Source organism: Danio rerio, chromosome 11 (genome assembly GCF_052040795.2).
Source record: "Danio rerio strain M-AB ecotype USA chromosome 11, GRCz13ab, whole genome shotgun sequence".
NCBI lineage: Eukaryota > Metazoa > Chordata > Actinopteri > Cypriniformes > Danionidae > Danio > Danio rerio.
Window position 1 is genome coordinate 20344095 of NC_141031.1, and position 12857 is coordinate 20356951.

A 12857-nucleotide genomic window follows, 5' to 3' on the forward strand; every position below is an offset into this window, starting at 1 on the left:
TGTAAGCTGTTAAAATTTAATAAAAGCAATACATGCTGGACTGCAGAAATAAACGATCTTTTATACACTCTAGCCTGAACATGAGCACAAATAACATATTCTCTTATAACAGGGTTGTTGGTATTTGTTATCTTCATAGGGGTAGAAATAACACTTGTAAAATATGAACAATAACATATAAACAACATGTACATTTTAGGAAAGGTTTTTATTTTTAATTAGCAATCAACTGAACCCAAAATATAGCCTACACACCATAATGATTTACCAGGCAAGAACAATCGTGCGTTTAAATCATAAATACAGCAAGATTACTAAAGATCAACAGGATATTTACACATCCCAACCCTACAATTTGTGCAAAAAAAAAACATTGCAGTATTAATACAATGTCCATCTGCTGCAACATCGCTATTATATTGTTTATTAATTTTCGCTTGAATTGTTTATTTATTTAAATTTTTTGCCTCTGTTTTCATTTGGTTTATTCGATGCCTTCATTATATCTGGCAATGAGGAATTTACATTCATTTTAATGTTTAGTTGGAGTTTTCAAATAAAACGGCAACAGTATGTAAATAAATAATGTCTAACATTTACAGCTCTATTAGACTATACGATTCTGTTTCAATAATGTTTTATAACAGCACATTTAGTAGATTACTCAATAACATGCCAAAACTTAAAATGCAGAGACGTCCTGCAAAGCAAGTTCAAATAACCTTACAGGAGATCAACGTGGAGATTATTATTTTAGACACACAAAGAGAATTACTGCTAACGATCACCTGTATTTTCCCCGTACTTAAACTAGTTTATTTGTCATTTATTGTGCAGTTTTATTGTCATATTGTAACGGGGAGACTGACACGGAGGGATCCATTTGCAGTATTTATTAAGTCACACTTTACTCAACATACAACACGCACGACTGTGCAAACATACAACATACACAGCAATGAATGTGGGCTGGCGATTGACAGACACAGAGTGATTACCAGGCATGGGTCAGACGCAGGCAGCGTGATTCAGAATCCGTGTAACAGGCTTGGGTCGAGGGCAGGCAGCGAGTATCAGAGTCCGTGTAACAGGCTTTAGGTCGTGGGCAGGCAGAAGGCAGAGCAGAGTCAGGAAATGGGCTGGAGTAGTAAACGGGAGATCAGGCAGGATAGAACGCTCAGTAATGCTGGCCGGGGCTAAACAAGACTTCGCAAAGGTGTGTGTGTGTGTGAGCTGCTTATAAAGGGTACGTGGGTCATTAACGGAATGGAGATCAGGTGTGCTGGAATCAGAGTGAAAGGATGACGTAATGTTAAAAGTCCGGAGATGGTGGCCTCTGCTGGCCAGCGAGGGGAATGACTGGGACCGAGTCGGTGACACATATTTAGCCTATATTGAATTTCTTTATTCTTGTGCACTACAAAATTTATTCAATTTTATTATTATTTAATATTTGTGCAATCAATACAGGTTTATTGTTATTTATTTTGTCCTAGCTTTATTTGAATATATGCGATGTATGCTGTTTGCAATTTTATTCAAAGGTTAAACTCAGTGCTACACTTTGCGTTTACATATAGCCTGTGTTTGCTGTCATATCAACACAAATGGTTATAATAACGTTAACAAAGGTGAGGGTTTATATAATGAAGATTCAATCGCGCCAGCTCCGGGCCGCAGCGCACATAACTTACTCGCGGCATCGCAGGCCGATTCCGGCTCGCATGCGGCAGTGTCGGCTCGCTCGCCCGCCGCATCTAGCTCGATTGACTCGGGCTGGAATCGGACAGTGAGTCCATAGGCATCCGGAGTAGGTCCAGCAGAGGTAGTCAGACTGAGGGGTAAGTCTCCGGCAGGCAAGAACTGGCCCGAGTGTATTTTGCTATCTGGGTGGCGTCCGTGTATCAGCAAACTAATAAAGCCAGAAAAAATCCCTGACCTTAGCGAATAAACAGTGTTCCACCAGATCATGTATGTTAGAAACTGTAGTTTACTGCTGAACTCATTTTGGCATGGTAAAATAACACAGAAATCGAATAATAACACTTCAGTCTCCTGCCGAAGCTCAGATGGTCTGCTTTGAGAAACTGTCAATCACAGCTGTCAATCACGATGACACGCCCAGCATTAAATTACTGCTAAAAACAAACTGTTTACAAAAATGAAGATCTGCACCTATTTCAGCACAATAATCAGTGCCTTAATCGACCAGAACCATCTTTCGGGACATTTTATTGCAAGTGTAATTAATTTTTTTATTTGGGCTCAAGTCTCCTTCATTAACACGGAGGAGGCGGGTTTTATGACTTGTACTGCACCCAGCCTCCAGGGGGCGATCTAACGGCCGAGACCTTCACTCAAACGCAGGGTTGCGGCACACCAACTTGCCGCTTTACAAATATATCTTACCAAAATCCCTCTAGACAAAGCCCATGAGGTAGCGAAACCTATTGAAGAATGAGCTCTCAAGCCCTCTGGGGAACGAAGACCCCTAGATGTATAGGCCAGTTCGATCGCCTCCACTATCCAATGTAAGAGCCGTTGAGATGAAACAGCCTCACCCTTATGGCGAGTGGCCCATGACACAAATAACTGATCGCTTCTCCTAAACGATCGCGTCCTGTTTATGTAGAGGCGTAACGCTCATACGGGACACAAAGTGTGCAACTTTCTCTCCTCCGGTGACAAAAGAGGAGGAGGATAAAAGGCATGCAACTTAATAGCAGAACAGTTATAAGCAGAATCACTGACCTTGGGAACGAATGCTGGGTTTGGTAGCAGTGTAACCCTGTCATCATCCCAGCTAAAATCCATGCACGCTTGATGCACCCATAAAGCATGCAGCTCACTCACTCGCTTAGTTGAGACTCGAGCGAGTAGTAAGGCCGTCTTCAGTGATAGGAGCTTAATAGGAATATCCTGCAGAAGTTCGAATAGGGCATGAGTTAAAGCGCCCAGAACGAGAGACAGATGCCATGACGGGACCAGCCGTTTCACTGTTGGGCTCACATGCTTCACTCCTTTCATAAAACGGCATATAATGAAGTGCCGTCCCACTAAAACCCCTTCGAACCCTACATGGTAGGCGGAAATAGCAGCCAGGTAACCTTTAATGGAAGAGAACGCTCTCCCATTATCCAGTAAGCTTTGTAAAAGCAGAGAATATCTCTTACCGAGCACTGGAAGGGGATAAGCCCTTCACTAGTGCACCAGTCCTCAAACACATGCCATTTCAGGTCGTACAGTGAGCACTCTGGATAGTGCTTATGACCCCCAGTGGAAGCCAGAGCGCATTTAGATTTAAAACCCCTTCCAGAGCGCCCCGACGAGGTCGCACTGAGGCACTGTTTTTTTCTACATGTCAATGTTTATGACTTGATCACACCCAAAAGGACAAGAGTAATCTTGAAAAACTCTACATCAGTTTAAAGCTACATCTCCTAAGCACCCATTGCAGCTAGTTGTTTTTCAATGGAAAGCTTATAAAGAATGTATTTGCAAAATTTGTGAAAGTTTTACAGAAAACGCTTATTAGATATGGCGTACATATTATAAAATAACAACAAACACATGCATTCATTGCTGTACATCACAGTTTATTTTGAAAGGTTAGAGTCCACAGAAAAACATCCCATCAAGCACATTTAGTCCACTGACACAATAGTGTTGTATTATGGATGGTTATTAATTTGTTTATGTCACAGTTTCTGCCGGAGACCTATTGTTTACACCGTTTTACCATGGTACTTACACGCAAAAACAGAGTCTTTGGAGTAAAAGACTAGTTGATGTCATAGCTTACAATGTTACAGACAAAATGAGGCCACAAACTAAATTTAAAAAGTCCAAGTTATAGTTACTAAAACCTAAGCAAAGCCATCATTCCTATCGATCAGGCACTTACTTCACTAAGTTTGACTGACAGAGAATTTAGCCAATGGCTGCATGGTTTTCATCTTACTGCACACTTTTTTCTGTTACTGTCGGTTATTGGCTCATAAAACTGTCAATTATCACTCGATGCACCTGCCCCTTGCACGAGTCCACACACAGCTGCTAACAACTCAAGCTAACGGCAGAGAGCAGCTCGTTTGCATAAAGTAAATAAAGGAGAATATTTCTAAGGAGAGCTGATACTTACACTACGTGGATGAAGCTTTGGGTTTTTCTAACAGTGAGTAATTTATTATACTGGCATTGCTTGTTTACGTCTGAGGTCTTCTGTGTTTAGCCTGCTTGTGCCTAAAAGTGTGAATGTGTCTCTGCTAGCCATAATCTTTCAGTAATGGTTGCCATTATCATGCAGCATGTTGGCCATTTATCTGAATGGCTGCTGTTAGATCTGTATAAATGGGCATCAGAGTAAATTGTGTTTGCTACTCAAGGGGGGAAAACAAAATTGTTTACAATAGAATCCTAATTCTGTTATTTTTTTTTGTCATGTAGCTGAATCTCTGCGCTAGAGTGATGGAGTGAAGAATCTTTTGCCAGTTACTGAGAGCAGAACAACTATTCGTGTAAGACTTTTTTGTTGCTTATGCACTAGGCTTATTTTATACAATGTATTACTTGTGCTTAAATAAATCATTCATGCTGTACGTTTCTGCGTATTATTTCACAATTAAAATTTTTTTGGAGTGTGAATCCGTCAGTGTGTGTGTGGTCATCAGACTGCTTCTCCACAAACAATATGAGGGACAAAAAAAAAATCACAAGACAGTAAAATAATTCCAGAAATTTCGTTTTGCATTATATTGGCATCAAATTCAAAACATATACTCAGGAGATGTGGGCTTTTGACCTATTACATTTTCTGTGTTGATCCAGGAGTTATTTCACATATTTGTTTATGAAATAAAATGTTTAGTGCGGTGCAATTTTTTTTACATTACTTAAGCATCCATAACATTTTGTCATTTAAAGCATTATAAACACTGGATGATGGATAATATTGCCAAGAGTGACTTCTTTCCAATGATACATAAACTGAGCTCTGGACCCCTCTTGTGGCCAGAAAGAATTTTGGCCAAGATCTGTTTGGCTCTGAAACTAGCCTGTCTCTCGGCTTTGAGCTTTCGCTTTTCTTTGTGTTTTTATTTTGTTTTTGGCTTTCTGCGCCCTCGGCATTGAGCCTGGACGCGACAGGGGATTTTTTTATTTGCCATGAACACAGGGAATGAAGTGCTTTGTGACAACACACTTGCGAACGTGTGCCTGAACTCGGCAGACCACATGGTGGCCGAATGCTCTGCACATGAACTTGTGGAATTGCTGTCGGCAATCCACGAAACATTGTGTTTTGAAGGGAAGCTGAACTGGCCTGAACACAACTCTGGACCATTTCTTCGCCCAAATTCCATCTCTGCATTTTTGCGGGTTGGGAAACAAATGCGGCAGACTGTGGAGAAGACATCGCAGAAAACCCTATGTGCTGCCTGTCTCTCCTCTCCAAGCATAGCGTCCTAGGAGTACTTTTTGGAGGAGGGGTTAGTGGATCAGGACTTTGCAGTTGCTGCCGCGAATGACTACTTTCCCCATGGCTTAGTGCTTGTAGCAGCAGGGGGCCATCTGCTCTGTGCTGTGGGGTTTAGGCTGACTGGACGTATTAAAGGGTCACGAAACACCAAAACACATTTTTTGAGCTGTTGACAGTCATATATGTGTCCCACACTGCTAAGAACACTATTAGGACACCTATATTTCACTAAAAAGTGTAAATTGGTTGTTTTTGCGTTATTTCAAGCAAATTCGTACTTCCTGTTTGAAACAAATTTTTGAAGCTGCGTCACGGTCATGAGATAATAGCGTGTATTCCAGCGTGCAGACTGGGCGTCTGTGCCAGAGTGTGCCTTATTACGTCTTACAGTGTGTTGCATTAATGCATGAGTAAGACTTGGTTCAAACCAATCAGCGCGCTCTATTGTGCAACTTCATTAATATTCATTAGTGTCACCGTCTTTACACCACAGAGACGCCACGTTGTGTTGGCAAAACAAGCGTGAAGTGTTGCTTTTACAGTTTGCTGCCATTAAGTTTCGTTTTCATTTTCTCTCTGTGAGAGTTTATCTGGATCACGTGTGGATTAACAGTGTACGCGACGCTCGACAACAATAATTTACGTGTCTAAGGAGGATTATTGTTTACCTGAGAGCTGTTCTCATCTGCAAACGCTGAAATCCGGATTACGGATGTAGTCTTCTCTTCATAAAGACGCGGCTCTAGTTGCTGGTGATTGTTCTGTCTCTACAGATTTGGTAAGTGAGCGACCAGTGCTCTTTGTATATTCAGTTTGTTCGTATCAAATAAGTTAACTATTGCATTGAGTGCAAACATGTTAGCACCGCATTTTGTGACCGGAATAACACACGCGGCTTTCGGACGCTACCTGCCGTGTGCATCTAAGTTTCCGGGAAATGCGGAGTTTTTTTTCTCTCATTCGCCGTGCGGTATCAAACATTGCATGAAAAATACACGGTTAGAGCAGATCTTCGAATCAAATATCTCATTTGTCGCGAGGGGCATGAATGAATTCCCTGAATGAAAGAGCCAAACTGCAGTTAAAGTCCAACATTTAATAATTTGGCAAATAATTCGACTACAGATGTCCATGTAGGTTAAACACCATCCCTTTCTCCTGTGTATTTTGACTGAAACTCGCGCGTGCCCAAATAGACACTCCCACACCCTCCCACTTTAGTTTCTCCGACACTCCCCCCTAAACAGAGCTGGACACCCCCACTTTTCTGACTTTTTCCAAAGAAGAGGTGTGAAAACACCCTGCTGAAACGAGGGGGTTTCATGGCCCTTTAACAAATTTTCTGCCCTGCGTCGGAGGAATGGGCCGAGTAGCAGGAACAGGAGGACATAATGTCCTTTTACGAGGCAAGCAGAGGTCAAAAGTCTCCTCGTCCTTCTTCTTAAGGTGGCATCTTTGCCTCATCGACGTGACTGAATGGCCGAATAACCCACTCGAGTCTACGGGAGCATCGAGATAATCCAATTTTTCCCTGTCCCTGATAATCGAGAGATCAAGCCACAGCGATCGATCGCCCGCAACAGCGAGAGCCATAGTACGGCTGGAGCTTTGCACCGCCCAGCGTGAGGCGCGCAGATTTAGATCTGTAATGTAACAGATGTCTTCCCAGACCGCCGGGTTCGGATTGCCGGCGTCCAGCTGTGTGCCAAGCTCCTCCAATAATTCGCCTTGATAGGCCGTCAGCAATGAAATGATGTTCAAAGCCCTCACTGTTAGCGCCGAAGATTTATACATCTTCTGGTACATGGAAGCAGTGAAGCGTTCCAACTTACCAGGGAGGGACGGTGTGGCCGATGAGACAGCAGCTCGCCTGTTTGGATGCAGGTGAAGAGCCACCGTCTGCTCGACCATGGGAGGATTAGAGAGCCCTAGCCCCTTCATCTCGCTCACGTTGAGCAAAGAGTAACCCTTGACGGGCACATGGTTGGTAAAGGGTTTATCCCATGACCGCTTTATCTCCGTAATGCAATCTTGGAGAGCGGGAAGTAGTTGTTTTGCTGGGGGAGCGCGGGGAGCAAGCCCTTTCCCGTCATACACATCCCGTTTAACTCCTGGATGACCAGAAATTACAGGCCACGCCACATCGATCTTGGTGGCAGCACGTTTGCAAACATCTGTGAGGTCGCAATCCACCACTGTCGACGCCGGTTCGCTAGCCGGCCTGGATGCGTGGGAAGAACGGCAGATGACATCCTTCTTCTCATCATCCGGCTTATCTCGGAGGAGACGGGCTAGCGTCTCATCATCCTCCTCCTCCTCATCCCCTTCCATCTCATCACCGCCCACCAGTAGCTGCTAGTCAAACAGTGGCTCATACTCGGGGGATTCTAACTCCATGATATCCCCCAACGAAGCAAGATCCCTTGGACGAGAGCATTTGGCATCATTAGCTGACAACGGAGTGGCAGAGTGAACAGGATCGTCCTTGGAAGATGCTGCCACTCGAAGCCTTCTCTCCAAAATCCTCATCGGCATTGCCTGGCAGTGAACGCAGTTTCGGTGTTCGCCAACGAGGCCTGGGCATGCTTCACACCCATACATGCGATGCACATCGGATGTAAATCCCGGCCCGAGATCATAAATCCGCACGCTGACGGACAGGAGCGTGAAGTGGTCTCCTTCCCCTTCTCCACCATGACTTTAGACCTGGTGAGTCAAAATCACAGTTAGCTTGCCTTAGCTATATCAGTCGCTGTTAGTAAAAGCAGTAAAAAATACTCCGTAAAGAGCAAAGAACCCACAACAGATTCATTATGTCTGAGCTGCGTTCGGCAACGTTAGCCTTGACGGTATGTTTGAGAACAGACTTTCAACTGCAAAAATCAGTGCTCAATTTGCTGCACCTACAACAAACACGCAAGATACACCACCAACACCACACACACTCACCTCTTTCTCTCAGCTCTTTGAGTCTGAGGTGTCCAAACTCGTGCTATCTAGCCATGCAACCACCTGTTCACTTGATCCCATTCCCTCTCATCTCTTGCAAGCCATCACTCCTGCCGTAATACCAACACTGACTCACATAATTAAGACATCTCTTGACTCTGGTTTATTCCCCACTTCATTTAAGCAGGTTAGGGTAACCCCACTGCTAAAGAAACCCAACCTGGACCATACGCTACTTGAAAACTACAGACCAGTATCCCTGCTTCCAGTATCCCTGCATGGCCAAAATTCTAGAGAAAGTAGTGTTCAATCAAGTCCTGGACTTTCTTACTCAAAACAATCTCATGGACAACAAGCAATCCGGCTTTAAGAAAGGCCACTCAACTGAGACTGCCCTGCTCTCGGTCGTGGAGGATCTCAGACTGGCTAAAGCAGACTCAAAATCATCAGTCCTCATCTTGCTGGATTTGTCAGCTGCTTTTGACACTGTAAACCACCAGATCCTGCTATCTAGGCTTGAGTCACTGGGCGTTGCGGGCACTGTTATACAATGGTTCAGATCTTACCTCCCTGACAGGTCATTCAGGGTGTCTTGGAGGGGAGAGGTGTCCAACCCACAGCATCTAAACACTGGGGTACCTCAAGGCTCTGTTCTTGGGCCACTTCTCTTCTCCATCTACATGTCATCTCTACTACAAGTCATCCAGAAACATGGATTCTCCTACCACTGCTATGCTGATGATACCCAGCTATACCTCTCTTTTCATCCTGATGATCCCTCGGTTCCAGCTCGCATCTCAGCCTGCCTGTTGGACATTTCACACTGGATGAAAGATCATCATCTTCAGCTTAACCTCGCAAAAACGGAAATGCTTGTAGTTTCTGCGTATATATCTGCGTTGAATAATCAAACAAGGAAAACAAACAAGATTTGAGCAGGTTATTTGTGGATGAAAAATGTTCTACAAACAATAAAGACAACAACAAATTTATTTGAACTTTTTAAAGTATAAATATTTTAAATTGAGATTCATTAAACCTGCAATTTCTTCAAAGTTGTTGCACTTCTAACATGAGTCACAGGATAACGTAAACATGGCGGATGAGGTACGATCCTATTCATACTTAACGAGATTTAACTGTTGATTGCCTACTCTTTAAGTCCTCGTAAAGAAAGTACTTATTGAAATTGAGTACCTACTCATTAAGTTTGCGTATACTCATTAAGTAACCGCATTATATGTGGTTTCAAACGCAACCACCATTTAACGTTTAAAGCCAAGACAGTTGATAAGCCTGCAACAAGATGGCCCTTCCAAGATGGCGGCGCGTGCACACGCTGCGGCTTCTCTCTCTCCCGACAAAACGGTGTTTTTGTGTTCTTCGTCTTGTACGTCGCAGTGTTTTTGTGCGTCAACGTCACGTTTATCTGTCCGTAACCGCGCATATAGTCGAACATTTCTGCTAGACATCGGTAGAAACAAACTTTACAAGCTAAACTCCGCGGACACTGAGGAGCTGCAAGATCTCGGCTTGCTCCGAATGCCTACCCATCCTCCGACCCCCACCTCACCACCTCGCCCACAATGGAGGCGCTTCAAGCGGCGCGAGAGGAAGCAGAAGAGGGGTAAGCGCGGGGGTATCCGAACTAGGCTAGCGGCTAACCCCCACAAACCCGCTATCCCCTCCATCATCCTAGCGAACGTACGCTCGCTAGACAACAAACTGGACTACATCCGTCTACTTCGTTCATCACAGAGGACTGTAAAGGACTGTTGTGTTTTTGTGTTTACGGAAACTTGGCTCAACGACAACGTTCCGGACAGCGCCATTCAGCTCGACCAGCTAACATGCTACAGAGCAGACAGAGCTATCGTCGCGGGAGGTAAGACCCGCGGTGGCGGGCTCTGTGTTTACATCAATGAGTCATGGTGCCGCGATGCCGTTGTAGTCCGCAAACACTGCTCACCACTGGTGGAGTTCATGATTATTAAGTGCCGTCCATTTTATCTACCGAGGGAATACACAGCCGTTCTGCTTTTCGCTGTTTACATCCCTCCCAGCTCCAATGCAAACAACAGGAGTGAGGCACTAAATGACCTGTACCTGCACATTAGTGAGCAGCAGACAGGCCACCCCGATGCTTTTCTCATCCTGGCAGGGGACTTTAACCATGCAGACCTTAAGAGTGTGTTTCCAAAAATACAACAACACATAGACTTTCCAACACGGGGCAATAACACACTGGACTTTGTTTACACCACACAGAGAGGAGCTTACAAAGCCTTCCCCCTCCCCCACCTTGGTGCCTCAGACCACTTAACTGTCATGCTAATGCCTGCTTACAGACCGATCGTTAAAGTCACCAAACCGGTTTGCAAGGAGATACAAGTGTGGCCAGAAGGTTCTTCAGAGGCTTTACAAGACTGCTTCAATACCACAGACTGGGATATGTTTAAACAGGCTGCCACTTACAACAACACCACTGACCTCCAGGAGTATGCTGAGACTGTTACAGCCTACATAAACAAATGCACTGAGGATGTAACAGTCACCAAAACCATCACAGTCCGTCCCAATCAGAAGCCATGGCTAACAGGAGAGGTCTTCAACCTCCTGAAGGCTAGGAACACTGCCTTTAGAGCTGGAGATGAGGCGAGCCTAAAGTCAGCTAGAGCCAACCTTTCCCGTGGCATCAGAGAAGCTAAGAGACAGTACTCCAGAGGTATAGCCCATCGCTTTAATGACAGCAGGGACACACGGAGTCTGTGGAGAGGAATACAGTCCATCACAGACTACAAACCCCAACCACAGACATGTGACAGCACCATCCCCCTGCTGAACGAGCTAAACAAATTCTTCGCTCGTTTTGAGGTACAAAACAGCACCATTGCACAGAAGATGCCACCTCCCCCTGGTGACCAGGTGATGACTCTGTCTCCGGACAGTGTGAGGAGGTCTCTCAGCAGGATTAACGCACGCAAAGCTCCGGGCCCTGACAACATCCCAGGTCGTGTACTGAGAGACTGTGCATCAGAACTCACTAATGTCTTCACAGACATTTTTAACATCTCTCTAACCCAAGCTGTTGTCCCCACCTGTTTTAAAGCCACTACCATCATTCCGGTCCCAAAAAACTCATCTCCCTCCTGCTTTAATGACTACCGTCCAATTGCACTGACTCCTATCATCATGAAGTGCTTTGAACGGCTTGTTATGCAGCACATCAAGTCTGTCCTCCCCCCCTCCCTGGACCCGTTTCAATTTGCTTATCGGCCCAACCGCTCGGCTGATGATGCCATCTCCACTGCACTTCACACAGCACTCACACATCTGGACAAAAAAGACTCCTGCGTCCGTATGCTGTTCATAGACTTCAGTTCAGCATTCAACACTATCATCCCCCAACAGCTCTCTTAAAAACTCCTCCAGCTGGGGCTGAACACCTCTTTGTGTAACTGGCTGCTGGATTTTCTCACTGGAAGACCACAAGCAGTACGGGCCGGCAGTAATACATCGAGCACCATCACTTTAAACACTGGGGCCCCTCAGGGATGTGTTCTGAGCCCTATCCTCTTCACCCTGCTCACTCATGACTGTGCACCATCACACAACTCCAATCTGTTCATCAAGTTTGCGGATGACACAACTGTGGTGGGTCTCATCAACAAAAACGATGAGGAAAACTACAGAAGTGAGGTGAGCCGTCTGGCCGAGTGGTGCAGAGACAACAATCTCTTTTTGAATGTGGAGAAGACGAAAGAGATTGTTGTTGACTTTAGGAAAGAGCACACTCTCCATGCTCCCCTGACCATCAACGGTGCGACTGTGGAGCGTGTGAGCAGCACCAAGTTCCTGGGTGTACACATCACTGAGGATCTCTCCTGGACCAAAAACTCCACTGCACTGGCCAAAAAATCACAGCAGCGTCTCTACTTCCTCCGCTAACTCAAAAGAGCAAGAGCACCAGCCCCAATCATGTACACCTTCTACAGAGGCACTATTGAGAGCATCCTGACCAGCTGCATCACTGTGTGGTTTGGAACCTGCAATGCATCCTGCAGGAAAACACTTCAACGCATAGTGAGAACAGCTGAGAAGATCATTGGTGTCTCTCTCCCCTCCCTTCAGGACATTAACAGCACACGTCTTACCCGTAAAGCCCTCTGCATAACAGCAGATGCCACCCACCCAATGCACAGCTTCTTCAGTCTGCTGCCATCAGGGAGGAGACTGCGCAGTCTCCAGGCCAGGACCAACAGACTGAAAGACAGCTTCATCCATCAGGCTGTCAGGAAGCTGAACTCTCTCCCAGCTCTGCTCCCCGCTCCCTCCCCACGCACCTCCTCCCCTCGCACCTCTGGACTCTGACACACACACACACACACACACACACACACACACACACACACACACACACACACACACACAC

The 12857-nt window shown here is 45.3% G+C and overlaps 1 protein-coding gene and 1 long non-coding RNA gene across 2 annotated transcripts in view; one reads left to right on the forward strand and one right to left on the reverse strand.

Annotated features, from left to right (window-relative positions):
• The window catches only part of qrich1 (glutamine-rich 1), an 821757-nt gene that overhangs the window by 619471 nt on the left and 189429 nt on the right, over positions 1-12857 (reverse strand). The window lies entirely within an intron of this gene.
• Positions 482-4641, forward strand: LOC147841747 (uncharacterized). The gene is made up of 3 exons (XR_015502628.1): positions 482-852; positions 1389-4174; positions 4447-4641. It is a non-coding gene; the product is annotated as an uncharacterized LOC147841747 (long non-coding RNA).